The 15051-nt window shown below is 41.6% G+C and overlaps 1 pseudogene; it reads right to left on the bottom strand.

The window, feature by feature from the left end:
• The window catches only part of LOC116743413, a 77131-nt pseudogene that overhangs the window by 55891 nt on the left and 6189 nt on the right, over window positions 1-15051 (bottom strand).

The following is a 15051-nucleotide window of genomic DNA, read 5'->3' as shown; positions in this document are numbered from 1 at the left end:
TACCAAATTTCCTGGACTTTGTATGTGTGGTTCCTGCTTAGAACATTCTACCCCAAATTTTCTCAAGCTGACCTTATTATTATTTACTTTCGATTCAAATGAATCCTCCTCAGAGACATTTTCCCTGACCATCCCAAGTAAAGCAGTCTCTCCCCCTTAAAATGGTCTCTTTTATATTCTGTCAAGGAACTAAAAAATAAAGTAATTCAGATATTCAGCTGATGCGTGTCAGGTAGCACCTCAAAATTAGCTAACTCCCTGAGCTGAAGCAGAATTGGAGTTTTTGTAAGGCAAGAGCAGAAAGGGGTATATGGTTATGGTATTGTCCCAAGCTGCAATTTTCTTTATCTGTAACTGCTGCAAAACACTGCAGTTTAAAAGGGTGGGATATATTGGGACATTCGTGCCTCTTTCTTGTAATTGCTGGTGTAGTCTTATTTTGGTAGCAGTTGAAAGGGTTCTTTTGAGAGCTATCTTTGTAAGCCTTCTCAATCATCTAATGCTAATTAAGTTCATGGGAAGGACTGACAGAAAGGGGAAAAAAAGGAAAGGAAAGGAGAAAGAAAAAAAAAGGAGGTAAAGCCTGAAACAAGGAAAAGCAGGGTCTGTTTCAATTCTTTAGAACATGTCTCAGTATCTGAAATTGTCTTAGTTATTTGTTTGCATGTTTATTTTCTGTCTCCTCTACCACTAGGATGTTTCTGTCCTGTTTGTCCACATAGTAGATGCTTAATATGTGGTGGCTGATTGACCAAATTCCACACCAACATGATAATGTAAGGTGAAAGCATGAGCAAATATTTTGGAACTTTCTAACCACTCCTCTCATTTCTCGGGACTATAACGAACTGTCACCTCAGTGCTTAGAGAATTAAAAATTCTTGGGTCACACCTCCACAGACTGGTTCATCTGTGCTTTAACTATACATCTGCCTGCCTACAGAAACAAATATTTTAAAAGGTAAGGAAAAATCTGTGTGACAGTCTGGGCAGTGCTTCCACTGCCTCGAACTCGACACTAGGATTGTTGATTATATAGGAGGAACTGGAACAAACGTACTGCAATTTTATGCAGGAGTTTCAAGTCTTTAATTCAAGCTTGCTTCTTCCTAGAAGTAGGAGTGAAGTCATTGTGCTTAGTTACTTCTGCAATTGCTAGAGGTTAGGAACAAAGACTCAAAGAATTTAAGTGCTGGAAGGAACCTCAGGCATTACTTAGCTTCCTTCTTTCTTATCAGATGTTTCTTATCCTCTGTATCCAAAATATCAAGGTTTTACCTTCTAAGAACACTTCCCTGCTCAAAGCTTTTTCTCAGACCAGCACCACTGGCATTACCTAGAAGTCTGTTTGGAAATGCAGAATTTCAGACCCCATTCCAGAGCTATGTAGTCCGAATTTGTAATTTCACATGACCCCCAGGTGACTGGCGTGCAGTCTGAGAAGTGCCGCCGCACTTCTGGACATGCTGAACCAGTGCTTACTATCTCCAACAGCATGCACTTATCATTAGCACTTACCTGCAAGCTGGACCAATGGAACAAGGAAAATTCATAAGTGAAAAGTTTTCCCAAATGTCTCCTGTAGAATTCAAAGACCTGTGTATTAGGGAAAGAAAAGAAGAGGCTCAAAGGATAAAACTCAAAAGTAATTACAAAGGTTACTGGTAAAATAGTGATAATTGTTTTGAACTGGGTGATGAATACATTGAGATTCATTAAACTACTCTCTCTACTTTTGTGTATATTTGAAAGTTTCATAATAAAAATTTTTTAATTGTATTTTATTCACACTTGTTTATCTTTTTTTTTTTTGGCCATGCCGTGTGGCATGAGGGATCTTAGTTCCCCGACCAGGGATTGAACCCTTGCCCTCTGCATTGGGAGTGCATAGTCTTAACCAATGAACCACCAGGGAAGTCCCCTGAAAGTTTCATAATAAAATATTTTTTTAAAAAGTAGTCTCAAGTTTGGGACTTCCCTGGTGGCACAGTGGGTAAGACTCTGCACTCCCAATGCAGGGGGCTCAGGTTTGATTCCTGGTCAGGGAACTAGGTCCCACATGCATGCCGCAACTAAGAGTTCGCATGCCACAACTAAGGAGCCCACGTGCTGTAACTAAGACCCAGTGTAACCAAAAAAATAAAAATTAAGTAATTAAAAAAAAAAGTAGTCTCAAATTAGTGATAACTACCAGTCCCACCAAGAGGCACTTGTGGTGAGAAAGTGTAGTCAAGAATGTTGCGTATCTTGGGACTTCCCTGGCAGTCCAGTGGTTAAGACTTCACCTTCCGATGCAGGGGGTGTGGGTTTGATCCCTGGTCAGGGAGCTAAGATCCCACATGCCTCAGGGCCAAGAAACTAAAACCTAAAACAGAAGCATTATTATTTTTTTAAAGAATTTATTTATTTATTTATTATTTATTTGTTTGGCTGTGTTGGGTCTTCGTTGCTGCACGAGGGCTTTCTCTAATTGCAGCGAGCAGGGGTTATTCTTCACTGTGGTACGCGGGTTTCTCACTGTGGTGGCTTCTCTTGCTGCAGACCACAGGCTCTAGGCACGCAGGCTCCAGTAGTTGTGGCTCATGGGCTCAGTAGTTGTGGCTCGTGGGCTCTAGAGCACAGGCTCAGTAGTTGTGGCGCATGGGCTTAGCTGCTCCGCGGCATGTGGGATCCTCCCCAGACCGGTGCTCAAACCCATGTCCCCTGCATTGGCAGGTGGATTCTTAACCACTGCGCCACCAGGAAAGCCCCTAGAAGCATTACTGTAACAAATTCAATAAAGACTTTAAAAATGGTCCACATCAAAAAATCTTAAAAAAAAAAAAAAAGAATGCTGTGCATTTGCCGCAAAGTGAAAGCTGAAGGGGAATGCGGAAGAACTAAGGTTTATGGACCAGACCCCTTAGGTACATTCCTTCATTTAATCCCCCATCACAGCTCTGTTAGGTAACAGCACCTTAACCAAGTGATTGAGTTTAGCATCACCAATCCTGGGACAAAATGGTACTGTATGCCCCCTGGTGGAGAGTATGGGGAAGTACACATCCTCGTTGATGCGGTCCTCTCACCAAAAATGTCTCACGTGAATCTAAACAGGAGGCAGCAAACGCTGAACAGAGGACATTCTACCAGACAATGGGCCTGGACTCTTCAAAAATGTCAACATCATGACAGACAAAAGATTTAAAAAGTAAGGTGAAGTGCTTTAAATTAAAGGAGACTAAAGAGGTATGACATCTAAATGCAATGGGTGAACTTTGATTGGATCCTAGATTCAAAAAAGAAACACTAAAAAAAGTCATTGTGGGGACTTCCCTGGTGGTCCAGAGGTTAAGACTCTGTGCTTCCAATGCAGGGGGCACAGGTTCGATCCCTGGTCAAGGAACTAAGATCAGGCATGCATGCGGTGTGGCCAAAAAAAAAAAAAATCATCTAATACACTGTCCATTTTCCAAGTTTCTAATTGTCCCCACAGTGACTTTTTATTTTAATAAATAAATTTATTTATTTTGGCTGCAATGGGTCTGTTGTGGCAGCGTGAGGGCTCTTCGTTGCGGTGCGTGGGCTTCTCTGGTTGTGGTGCGTGGGCTTAGTTGTGGTATGTGGGATCTTAGTTCCCTGACCAGGGATTGAACCTGGGCCTCTGCATTGGGAGCACGGAGTCTTAACCACTGGACCACCACGGAAGTCCCCAAGATGATTCTTTAAAATATATATATTAAATGTACTGGGTGTGACTAAAACATCAACAACAACCTTATGAGGTAAGTGGTAACCCTCTTGTAGAGACTGGGAAACTTAAGATCAGAGAGATAAAGGGACTTGCTCAAGAATCCACAGCTGGTAAATGGCAGCGCCAAAACAGGCCCAGATCTCCCTGACTCCAAAGCACAAGCTCCTGGCTGGTGGATGCTTCTTCTTCTGCAGCATCCCCAGGCAGCAAGAGATAGGGCTGTGTCTCCAAGGAGATGGTAAGGGTGCATTGCTATGCCACGAGCAGTCATTCATTTATTCAAAATTTAATTTCTGTGTGACAATGATAAGCAAAAACAGGCAGTCCCTAGACTCAGGTTGCTTACAGCCTAGTGGAGGAGACAGATGTTGATCAAATGTTGGAAACACTCAAAGGAATATATATATATATATATATATATATATATATAAAACAAAAGGAGATCAGAGCAATGAAGAAAAGGAAGGTGACCAAAGCAGAGGGTCAGCAGAAGACTTCTATGAGTTGTGCTTTAAAGACTGAATAGAAGTTAATGATACAGACAGAAGGAAAAGTGTGAGCAAAAGGCCTATGGCAGGAGGGAGCATGACCTTGCAGTAGGAGAGGCCCAAGAGCCGGCAGGTGTGTGGTGCAAGGTAAGAATGGAGGAAATAGGCAGGGTCTGACCATGTAGGACCTTAAAGGCCATGCTAGGAATCTGTTCAATTTTAAAAGCAATGGAAAGTTACTAAAGGGTTTAAGCAAGTGACAACATGAGATTTCAAGTTTAAAAAAAAAAAGAAACACTTTGGCTGCAACGTACCAGTTAAGAGATTGTGGTAACCTGTGGTTACTTGTATTAGAATGAGCAGTGGAGATGGAAGGGGCCACATCCAGAGGCTATTTGGGCAGACTGGATATGGGGAAATGCAGGAAAAGGAGGTACTGAAGATGTCTTAGGTTTGTAGCTTGTGCAGTTGGATGGAGATGCCATTCTCTGAGAGAAGGAGCACTTGGAAGAAGGCCACATATGGGAAGATGTAACGTAAGTCATATCTTGGAAATGAAGAATTGGTAATGCTTTTGAGACCTCCAAGTGGAGATGCAAGAAGGCAGCTGGATGTGCAACTCTGAAGTTCAGAAGAGAAGTCTAGACTAGAGATGTACATTTGGGAGTCATCAACTTATGGCTACTGAAGCATGGATACGGTGGCCTCAGAAAGGGAGGATTTAGTCAATGGGACCCTCTGATTCTTAAAGGGAAGGCTTTGATGCAGAAATATTGGAAGGGAGCAGTAGGGGGGCTGAGTCACAAGCCTGAGCAAGAAGTGTGTGTTGGGAGAGAACCTCAGTGTCACTCTCATTGCTTCTAGAAGCAATGTGTTCCTGCCAGCAGTGGGGTCACCTTCACTATTTTTAGAGGATGGCTCATGCGTTTCTCTACCTGGTTGTCTCTACTATTCACCCTCTAGGCAAGCCTCTGCTGGCAGCCCCCATGTCTTCTGCCACTGCTTCCTGGGGGAAGGTGCTCTGCCACCGGGCTTCTCTCCCAGTGTCCTTCCAACTATACCATAATTTATTTTTTTGTTGTTTTTTTTTGTGGTACGCGGGCCTCTCACTGTTGTGGCCTCTCCCGTTGTGGAGCACAGGCTCCGGACGTGCAGGCTCAGCGGCCATGGCTCACGGGCCCAGCCGCTCCACGGCATGTGGGATCTTCCCGGACTGGGGCACGAACCCATGTCCCCTGCATCGGCAGGCGGACTCTCAACCACTACGCCACCAGGGAAGCCCCCATAATTTATTTATTAAGCAATTAATTAGTTGATTAACCAATGCCTTAGTGATAGGCAACATTTTGGGGCAAAAATTATGGTGTAACCATACGTTGGAATACTATGTAGCAGGAGAGAGAGAGAGAGAGAGGGAGGTGGAGAGAGACAGAGAGACAGAGAGAGGTATTTCTTTGTGTTCATATACAGAAAGCTCCCCAATTCCCCAATATACATACACTGTGAAAGAAAAAAGAAAAGTACAAAACTGTGATTTTATGCTATCTTTTGTACTAATGGGGAATATAAATCTGTATTACAATTTACTTGTATACGCCTAGAGAAAGTGTGGAAGGATACACGGGACACTAAAAACAGTGACCCCATAGGGGATAAGGCAGGGTGGATTGCAGAGATGATAAATAAGGACGAAACTTATTATGACTCTTTACTTAAAATTTTCTGAACCTTGTGACTGTATCACCTATTCAAAAAATTAAATTTAAATATGGAAAAATGTTATTTTCCAATATGTTTCATATTTTATATTTTCTAATGAAACTGATTTTAGTGCTCCCACCCCCAAAGATAACATTTTGCAGACATATAATACAATATCACAACCAGGATATTAACACTGATACAGTCAAGATACAGACAATTTCCATCACCATTGTGTGCTATGTTTTAAATCTTGAAGATGGATGGTCTATTAAATAAAATAACATGTTTTACAAATCAGTGCGTTTAGTACACATTAAAAAAAAGTCTGGAAGGAAATTCAGCACAACAAAGTGGTAACAGTGTTCATCTCTGGTCACGAGGAATACAGGGGGGTTAACTTTTTTTTTTTTCCTTTTTAGTTTCATGGTAGTTTTCTGTTTTCTGAGGTGAAATTCACACAACATACAATTAACCATTTTAAACTGTATATTACAGTGAAATTTAGTGTATTCATGATGTTGTACAACCAGCTCTTTTTAGTTTCAAAACCTTTAAATCGCTCTAGAAGAAGACCCCATATCCATTAAGTAATCACTCGCTAGCCTCCTATCGCCAGCCCCTGACAATCTGCTTTCTATCTCTATGGATTTGCCTATTCTCGATATTCCATACAGAAGGAATCACACAATATGTGACCTTTTGTGTCTGGCTTTTCTCACTTAGTATAATATTTTCAAGGTTCATCCAAGTTGTAGCAGTATTAATACTTCATCCATTTTTATGTCTAAATAATATCCCATTCTGTGTATACATCATAATTTGTTTCTCTGTTCATCCATTAATGGACATTTGGGTTGTTTCCACCTTATGGCTATTGTAAACAGTGCTGCCAAGAATATTCATGAACAAGTTTTTGTTTGGACTCCTATTTTCAATTATTCTGGATATAAATGTAGAAGTAGAATTGCTAGCAATTCTGTTTCTCTTTTTGAGGAATCAACAAACTGTTTTCCACAGCAGCTGTACCGTTTTACAGTCCCACAAGCTGCATATGAGAGCTCCTAATTATCCATAGCCTTGCCAACACTTGTTATTTTATCATTTGTCTGTTTATCATAGCCATCTTAGTGGGTGTGCAGTGTTATCTCATTGTGGATGTGATTTGCATTTCCTTAATGATCAACGTCAAACATCTTTTCATGAGCTTATTGGCCACTGAGTATCTTTTTGGAGAAATGCCTCCAAAGCATGTGCTATTTTTAATTGTATCACTGATGATGTGTTTTAAAACAGAGGGATTAAATTTTACATTACTGCTCCTAAATAAAATTTTCTCTTATTACTGATGAAAATTAAAATTTCGAAATGGTATCTCATTGCATTAGTTAAGGCAATGGAAGCTGCTATAACAAATCCCCAAATGTTTGATGGCTCAAACACAATTGAAGTTTCTTTCTTGCACAGATAAAGCCCAACATGTTCAGTAAATGGCTCTTCTCTAAGCAGTAATGCAGGTACTTGGGCTCCTTCCATTATGTGCTCTGCCAACTTCAACTCAAGGCTTCTAAGGCGGCACTGGTCCAGTATTTGTAAAAGGATTTTCAGTGAGGCTGGACACCATGCACCAATAGCACCAATTTACCTTTTTTCTTTCTTTCTTTCTTTTTTTAGGTATAGAAATGGAGAGTTCAGGGTTAGATTAATCTCAGGTAGAGACTTTCCACAGTAGATGCTACACAAAGATAACGAAGCTCAGTTCAAGTGGCTGGCAAGAATGTGGGTATGTATTGCACCATGGGGTATATGTTGGAAAGAAAGAGAAGAGTAACAATACAGGGGAGTTGACGGACTTAGGAGGAAAGTGTGGAGAGATCAGAGGTTGAATAATGTCTAGGTGTAAATTGTGATTCCGTTGGAGGGGAAGAAGATTGTAGTGAGTTAATTATACATCAGGATTTAAGATTCCTAAAATAGTCTAGTTCAAGATCATGATAAAGAACAAGGAGTAGGGACTTCCCTGGTGGCGCAGTGGTTAAGAATCCGCCTGCCAGTGCAGGGGACATGAGTTTGAGCCCTGGTCTGGGAAGATCCCACATGCCGCGGAGCAACTAAGCCCGTGTGCCACAACTACTGAACCTGCGCTCTAGAGCCCTTGAGCCACAACTACTGAAGCCCATGCACCTAGAGCCTGTGCTCTGCAACAAGAGAAGCCGCTGCAATGAGAAGCCCATGCACCATAACAAAGGGTAGCCCCCGCTTGCCACAACTAGAGAAAGCCTGCACGCAGCAACAAAGACCCAATGCAGCCAAAAATAAATAAATAAATAAATTTATTATTAAAAAAAAAGAACAAGGTGTGTCTGTGGGAGTGGGTGGCCATAATGCAGTAAGATTTATATATAGCTCCTCAAGTTCGAGATAGGCAGGAGGCCATTATAGGTGTTGGTTGGGTTATCCACAGAAATACTGAAATTTCCCACATGTCAAAGGAGAGTGTACAGAAAGGGTATAAAGTAATATAGCTTATATTTTATTTACTTTAAAAATTTTTATTGGAGTATAGTTGGTTTAAAATGTTGTGTTATAGCCTATATTTTAAAGGATGGTTATTGCATGACTCTGAGAGGCTAGAAATCCTGAAAGGACAGTAAGTTAGATTTCTAGACTAGGTAAAAAAAAGCAATTTCAAGCTGGCTGTAGGGGTGGCAGTATCTTTGGGGGAACAGCCAAGTTTTGGTTAAAGCAAAGACGTGAAGGAATTATGCTCAACAATTTGGGAATGGCAGGGAATTTTAATCTGCCATGGAAGAAGAATTCCAGGGGGAACGAATGGAAAGAGGAAGCATCAGGATGGAGGGAGCTAAAAGTATGGAAATTTCTATAGCAATATCACAAACTAGATAATGCAAAAATGTGTGCGCTTCAAAACACCTAGATATATTAGATAAAATCTAACATACACTTTTTCAGATTCAGAGCTAACTTTGCAAGAGGGTAAGGGTAACTCCCAAGGAGCACAAATAAAGAGGGAACTGAAAATGAGGAAAAAAGATTATGGTTATGCTGGTGCTATCTCAGTAACCAAGAGGTTTGGATTTTAAGACTAGAGAGGAAACCTTAGGCCCATGTAAGGCAGGGAGTTGTAATTTAAACTCTGCATGAAGTCAGGACCCTTCAAGTGCTAAGCTTGAATGAAAGGATGAATTAAAAAGAAATCTCGGAGGAGCTTCAAGATGGCAGAAGTGTAAGATGTGGAGATCATCTTCCTCCCCACAGATACATCAGAAATACATCTACATGTGGAACAGCTCCTACAGAACACCTACTGAACACTGGCAAAAGATCTCAGACCTCCCAAAAGGCTAGATACTCCCCACGTACCTGGGTAGGGCAAAAGGAAAAAGAGTAAACAGAGACAAAAGGATAAGGACGGGACCTGCACCAGTGGGAGGGAGTCGTGAAGGAGGAAAGGTTTCCACACACTAGGAAGCCCCTTCGAGGGCGGAGACTGCGGGTGGTGGAGAGGGGAGCTTCGGAGCCGCGGTGGAGAGCACAGCCACAGGGGTGTGGAGGGCAAAGCGGAGAGATTCCCACACAGAGGATCAGGGCCAAACGGCACTCACCAGCTCGAGAGGCTTGTCTGCTCACCCGCCAGGGCGGGTGGGGCTGGGAGCTCACGCTCGGGCTTCGGAGGTCAGATCCCAGGGAGGGGACTGGGGCTGGCGGCGTGAACACAGCCTGCAGGGGGTTAGTGCACCACAGCTAGCCGGGAGGGAGTCCGGGGAAAAGTCTGGAGCTGCCAAAGTGACAAGAGACTTTTTCTTGCCTCTTTGTTTCCTGGTGCGTGAGGAGAGGGGATTAAGAGCGCGGCTTAAAGGAGCTCCAGAGACGGGCACAAGCCGCGGCTAACAGTGCGGACCCCAGAGACGGGCATGAGACACTAAGGCTGCTGCTGCCGCCACCAAGAAGCCTGTGTGCAAGCACAGGTCACTGTCCACACCTGCCCTCCCGGGAACCTGTGCAGCCCGCCACTGCCAGGGTCCCATGATCCAGGGACAACTTCCCCGGGAGAACGCACGGCGCACCTCAAGCTGGTGCAACGTCACGCCGGCCTCTGCCGCCGCAGGCTCACCCTGCATCCATATCTCTCCCTCCCCGCGGCCTGAGTGAGCCAGAGACCCCGAATCAGCTGCTCCTTTAACCCCGCCCTGTCTGAGCGAAGAACAGACGCCCTCAGGCGACCTACACAGAGAGGAGGGTCCAAATCCAAAGCTGAACCCTGGGAGCTGTGTGAACAAAGAAGAGAAAGGGAAATGCTCTCCCAGCAGCCTCAGGAGCAGCGGATTAAATCTCCACAATCAACCTGATGTACCCTGCATCTGTGGAATACCTGAATAGACAACGAATCATCCCAAATTGAGGACGTGGACTTTGGGAGCAATGACATATATATTTTTTTCCCTGTTTCTCTTTTTGTGAGTGTGTATGTGTATGCTTCTGTATAGCTTTGCTTTTACCATCTGTCCTAGGGTTCTGTCTGTCCATGTTTTGTTTTTTTTTACTTAAAAATTTTTTTTCTTAATAATTATTTTTTATTTTAATAACTTTATTTTATTTTACTTTATTTTATTTTATCTTCTTCATTCTTTATTTATTTTCTTCCTCTCTTTTATTCTGAGCTGTGTGGAGGACAGGATCTTGGTGCTCCAGCCAGGTGTCAGGGCTGTGCCACTAAGCTGGGAGAGCCAAGTTCAGGACATTGGTCCACAAGAGACCTCCCAGCTCCACGTACTATCAAACGGCAAAAATCTCCCAGAGATCTCCATCTCAATGCTAAGACCCAGCTCCACTCAATGACCAGCAAGCTACAGTGCTGGACACCCTATGCCAAACAACTGGCAAGACAAAACAAAACCACACCCATTAGCAGAGAGGCTGCCTAAAATCATAAGGCCACAGACACCCCAAAACACACCACCAGACGTGGACCTGCCCACCAGAAAGACAAGATCCAGCCTCATCCACCAGAACACAGGCACTAGTCCCCTCCACCAGGAAGCCTGCAAAACCCACTGAACCAATCTTAGCCACTGGGGACAGACACCAAAAACAACGGGAACTATGAACCTGCAGCTTGCAAAAAGGGGACCCCAAACACAGTAAGTTAAGCAAAATGAGAAGACAGAGAAACACACAGCAGATGAAGGAGCAAGGCAAAAACCCACCAGACCAAACAAATGAAGAGGAAATAGGCAGTCTACCTGAAAAAAAATTCAAAATAATGATAGTAAAGATGATCCAAAATCTTGGAAATAGAATAGAGAAAATACAAGAAACGTTTAACAAGGACTTAGAAGAACTAAAGAGCAAACAAATAGTGATGAACAACACAATAAATGAAATTAAAAATTCTCTAGAAGGGATCAATAGCAGAATAACTGAGGCAGAAGACCAGATAAGTGACCTGGAGGATAAAATAGTTGAAATAACTACTGCAGAGCAGAGTAAAGAAAAAAGAATGAAAAGCATAGAGGACAGTCTCAGAGACCTCTGGGACAACATTAAACACACCAACATTCGAATTATAGGGATCCCAGAAGAAGAAGAGAGAAAGAAAGGGACGGAGAAAATATTTGAAGAGATTATAGTTGAAAACTTCCCTAATATGGGAAAGGAAATAGTCAAGTCCAGGAAGTGCAGAGAGTCCCCTACAGGATAAATCCAAGGAGAAACACGCCAAGACACATATTAATCAAACTACCAAAAATTAAATACAAAGAAAAAATATTAAAAGAAGCAAGGGAAAAACAACAAATAATACATAAGGGAATACCCATAAGGTTAACAGCTGATCTTTCAGCAGAAACTCTGCAAGCCAGAAGGAAGTGACAGGACCTATTTAAAGGGATGAAAGGGAAAAACCTACAACCAAGATTAGTCTACCCAGCAAGGATCTCATTCAGATTCGACAGAGAAATTAAAACCTTTACAGACAAGCAAAAGCTAAGAGAATTCAGCACCACCAAACCAGCTTTACAACAAATGCTAAAGGAATTTCTCTAGACAAGAAACACAAGAGAAGGAAAAGACCTACAATAATAAACCCAAAACAGTTAAGAAAATGGTAATAGGAACATACATGTCGATAATTACCTTAAATGTAAATGGATTAAATGCTCCAACCAAAAGACACAGATTGGCTGAATGATACAAAAACAAGACCCGTATATATGCTGTCTACAAAAGACCACTTCAGACCTAGGGACACATATAGACTGAAAGTGAGGGGATGGAAAAAGATATTCCATGCAAATGGAAATCCAAAGAAAGCTGGAGTAGCAATTCTCATGTCAGACAAAATAGACTTTAAAACAAAGACTATTACAAGAAACAAAGAAGGACACTACACAGTGATCAAGGGATCAATCCAAGAAGACGATATAACAATTGTAAATATTTATGCACCCAACATAGGAGCACCTCAATACATAAGACAAAAACTAACAGCCATAAAAGGGGAAATCAACAGTAACACATTCATAGTAGGGGACTTTAACAACCCACTTTCACCAATGGACAGATCATCCAAAATGAAAATAAATAAGGAAACACAAGCTCTGAATGATACATTAAACAAGATGGACTTAATTGATATTTATAGGACATTCCACCCCAAAACAACAGAATACACATTCTTCTCAAGTGCTCATGGAACATTCTCCAGGATAGATCATATCTTGGGTCACATATCAAGCCTTGGTAAATTTAAGAAAATTGAAATTGTATCAAGTATCTTTTCCGACAACAATGCCATGAGACTCGATATCAATTACAGGAAAAAATCTGTAAGAAACACAAACACATGGAGGCTAAACAACACACTACTTAATAACCAAGAGATCACTGAAGAAATCAAATAGGAAATCAAAAAATACCTAGAAACAAATGGCAATGAAAACACGATGACCCAAAACCTATGGGATGCAGCAAAAGCAGTTCCAAGAGTAGTTTATAGCAATACAATCCTACCTCAAGAAACAAGAAAAATCTCAAATAAACAACCTAACCTTACACCGAAAGCAATTAGAGAAAGAAGAACAAAAAACCCCCAAAGTTAGAAGGAAGGAAATCATAAAGATCAGATCAGAAATAAATGAAAAAGAAGTGAAGGAAACGCTAGCAAAGATCAATAAAACTAAAAGGTGGTTCTTTGAGAAGATAAACAAAATGGATAAACCATTAGCCAGACTTATCAAGCAAAAAAGGGAGAAGACTCAAATCAATAGAATTAGAAATGAAATAGGAGAAGTAACAACTGACACCACAGAAATACAAAGGATCATGAGAGATTACTACAAGCAACTATATGACAATAAAATGGACAACCTGGGAGAAATGGACAAATTCGTAGAAATGCACAACCTTCCGAGACTGAACCAGGAAGAAATAGAAAATATGAAAAGGCCAATCACAAGCACTGAAATTGAAACCATGATTAAACATCTTCCAACAAACAAAAGCCCAGGACCAGATGGCTTCACAGGCAAATTCTATCAAACATTTAGAGGAGAGCTAACACCTATCCTTCTCAAACTCTTCCAAAAGATAGCAGAGGGAGGAAACTCGCAAATTCATTCTACAAGGCCACCATCACTCTGATACCAAAACCAGACAAAGATGTCACAAAGAAAGAAAACTACAGGCCAATATCACTGTTGAACATAGATGCAAAAATCCTCAACAAAATACTAGCAAACAGAATCTAACAGCACATTAAAAGGATCATACACCATGATCAAGTGGGGTTTATCCCAGGAATGCAAGTCTTCTTCAATATACGCAAATCAATCAACGTGATACACCATATTAACAAATTGAAGGAGAAAAACCATATGATCGGGCTTCCCTGGTGGTGCAGTGGTTGAGAGTCCGCCTGCCGATGCAGGGGACACGGGTTTGTGCCCTGGTCCGGGAGGATCCCACATGCCACGGAGCGGCTGGGTCTGTGAGCCATGGCCGCTGTGCCTGCGTGTCTAGAGCCTGTGCTCTGCAACGGAAGAGGCCACAGCAGTGAGAGGCCCGTGTACCACAAAAACAAACAAACAAACAAAAAGAACCCCATGTGATCATCTCCATAGATGCAGAGAAAGCTTTTGACAAAATTCAACATCCATTTATGATAAAAACCCTGCAGAAAGTAGGCATAGAGGGAACTTTCCTCATCCTAATAAAGGCCATATACGACAAACCCACAGCCAACATGGTTCTCAATGGTGAAAAACTGAAACCGTTTCCACTAAGATCAGGAACAAGACAAGGTTGCCCACTCTCACCACTCTTATTCAACAGAGTTGTGGAATTTTTAGCCACAGCAATCAGAGAAGAAAAGGAAATAAAAGGAATCCAAATCGGAAAAGAAGAAGTAAAGCTGTCACTGTTTGCAGATGACATGATACTATACATAGAGAATCCTAAAGATGCTACCAGAAAACTACTAGAGCTAATCAATGAATTTGGTAAAGTAGCAGGATACAATATTAATGCACAGAAATCTCTTGCATTCCTATACACTAATGATGAAAAATCTGAAAGTGAAATTAAGAAAACACTCCCATTTGTCACTGCAACAAAAAGAATAAAATATCTAGGATTAAACCTACCTATGGAGGAAAAAGACCTGTATGTAGAACATTATAAGACACTGATGAAAGAAATTAATGATACAAATAGATGGAGAGATATACCATGTTCTTGGACTGGAAGAATCAACATTGTGAAAATGACTCTACTACCCAAAGCAATCTACAGATTCAGTGCAATTCCTATCAAATTACCACTGGCCTTTTTCACAGAACTAGAACAAAAAATTTCACAATTTGTATGGAAACACAAAAGACTCTGAATAGCCAAAGGAATCTTGAGAAAGAAAAACAGAGCTGGAGGAATCAGGCTCCCTGACTTCAGACTATACTACAAAGCTACAGTAATCGAGACAGTATGGTACTGGCACAAAACAGAAAAGAGATCAGTGGAAGAGGATAGAAAGCCCAGAGGTGAACCCACACATATATAGTCACCTTATCTTTGATAAAGGAGGCAAGAATATACAGTGGAGAAAAGATAGCC

The sequence above is a fragment of the Phocoena sinus genome, chromosome 19 (assembly GCF_008692025.1).
Source record: "Phocoena sinus isolate mPhoSin1 chromosome 19, mPhoSin1.pri, whole genome shotgun sequence".
NCBI classification, from domain to species: domain Eukaryota; kingdom Metazoa; phylum Chordata; class Mammalia; order Artiodactyla; family Phocoenidae; genus Phocoena; species Phocoena sinus.
This window is presented reverse-complemented; position numbering and strand designations above follow the sequence as displayed.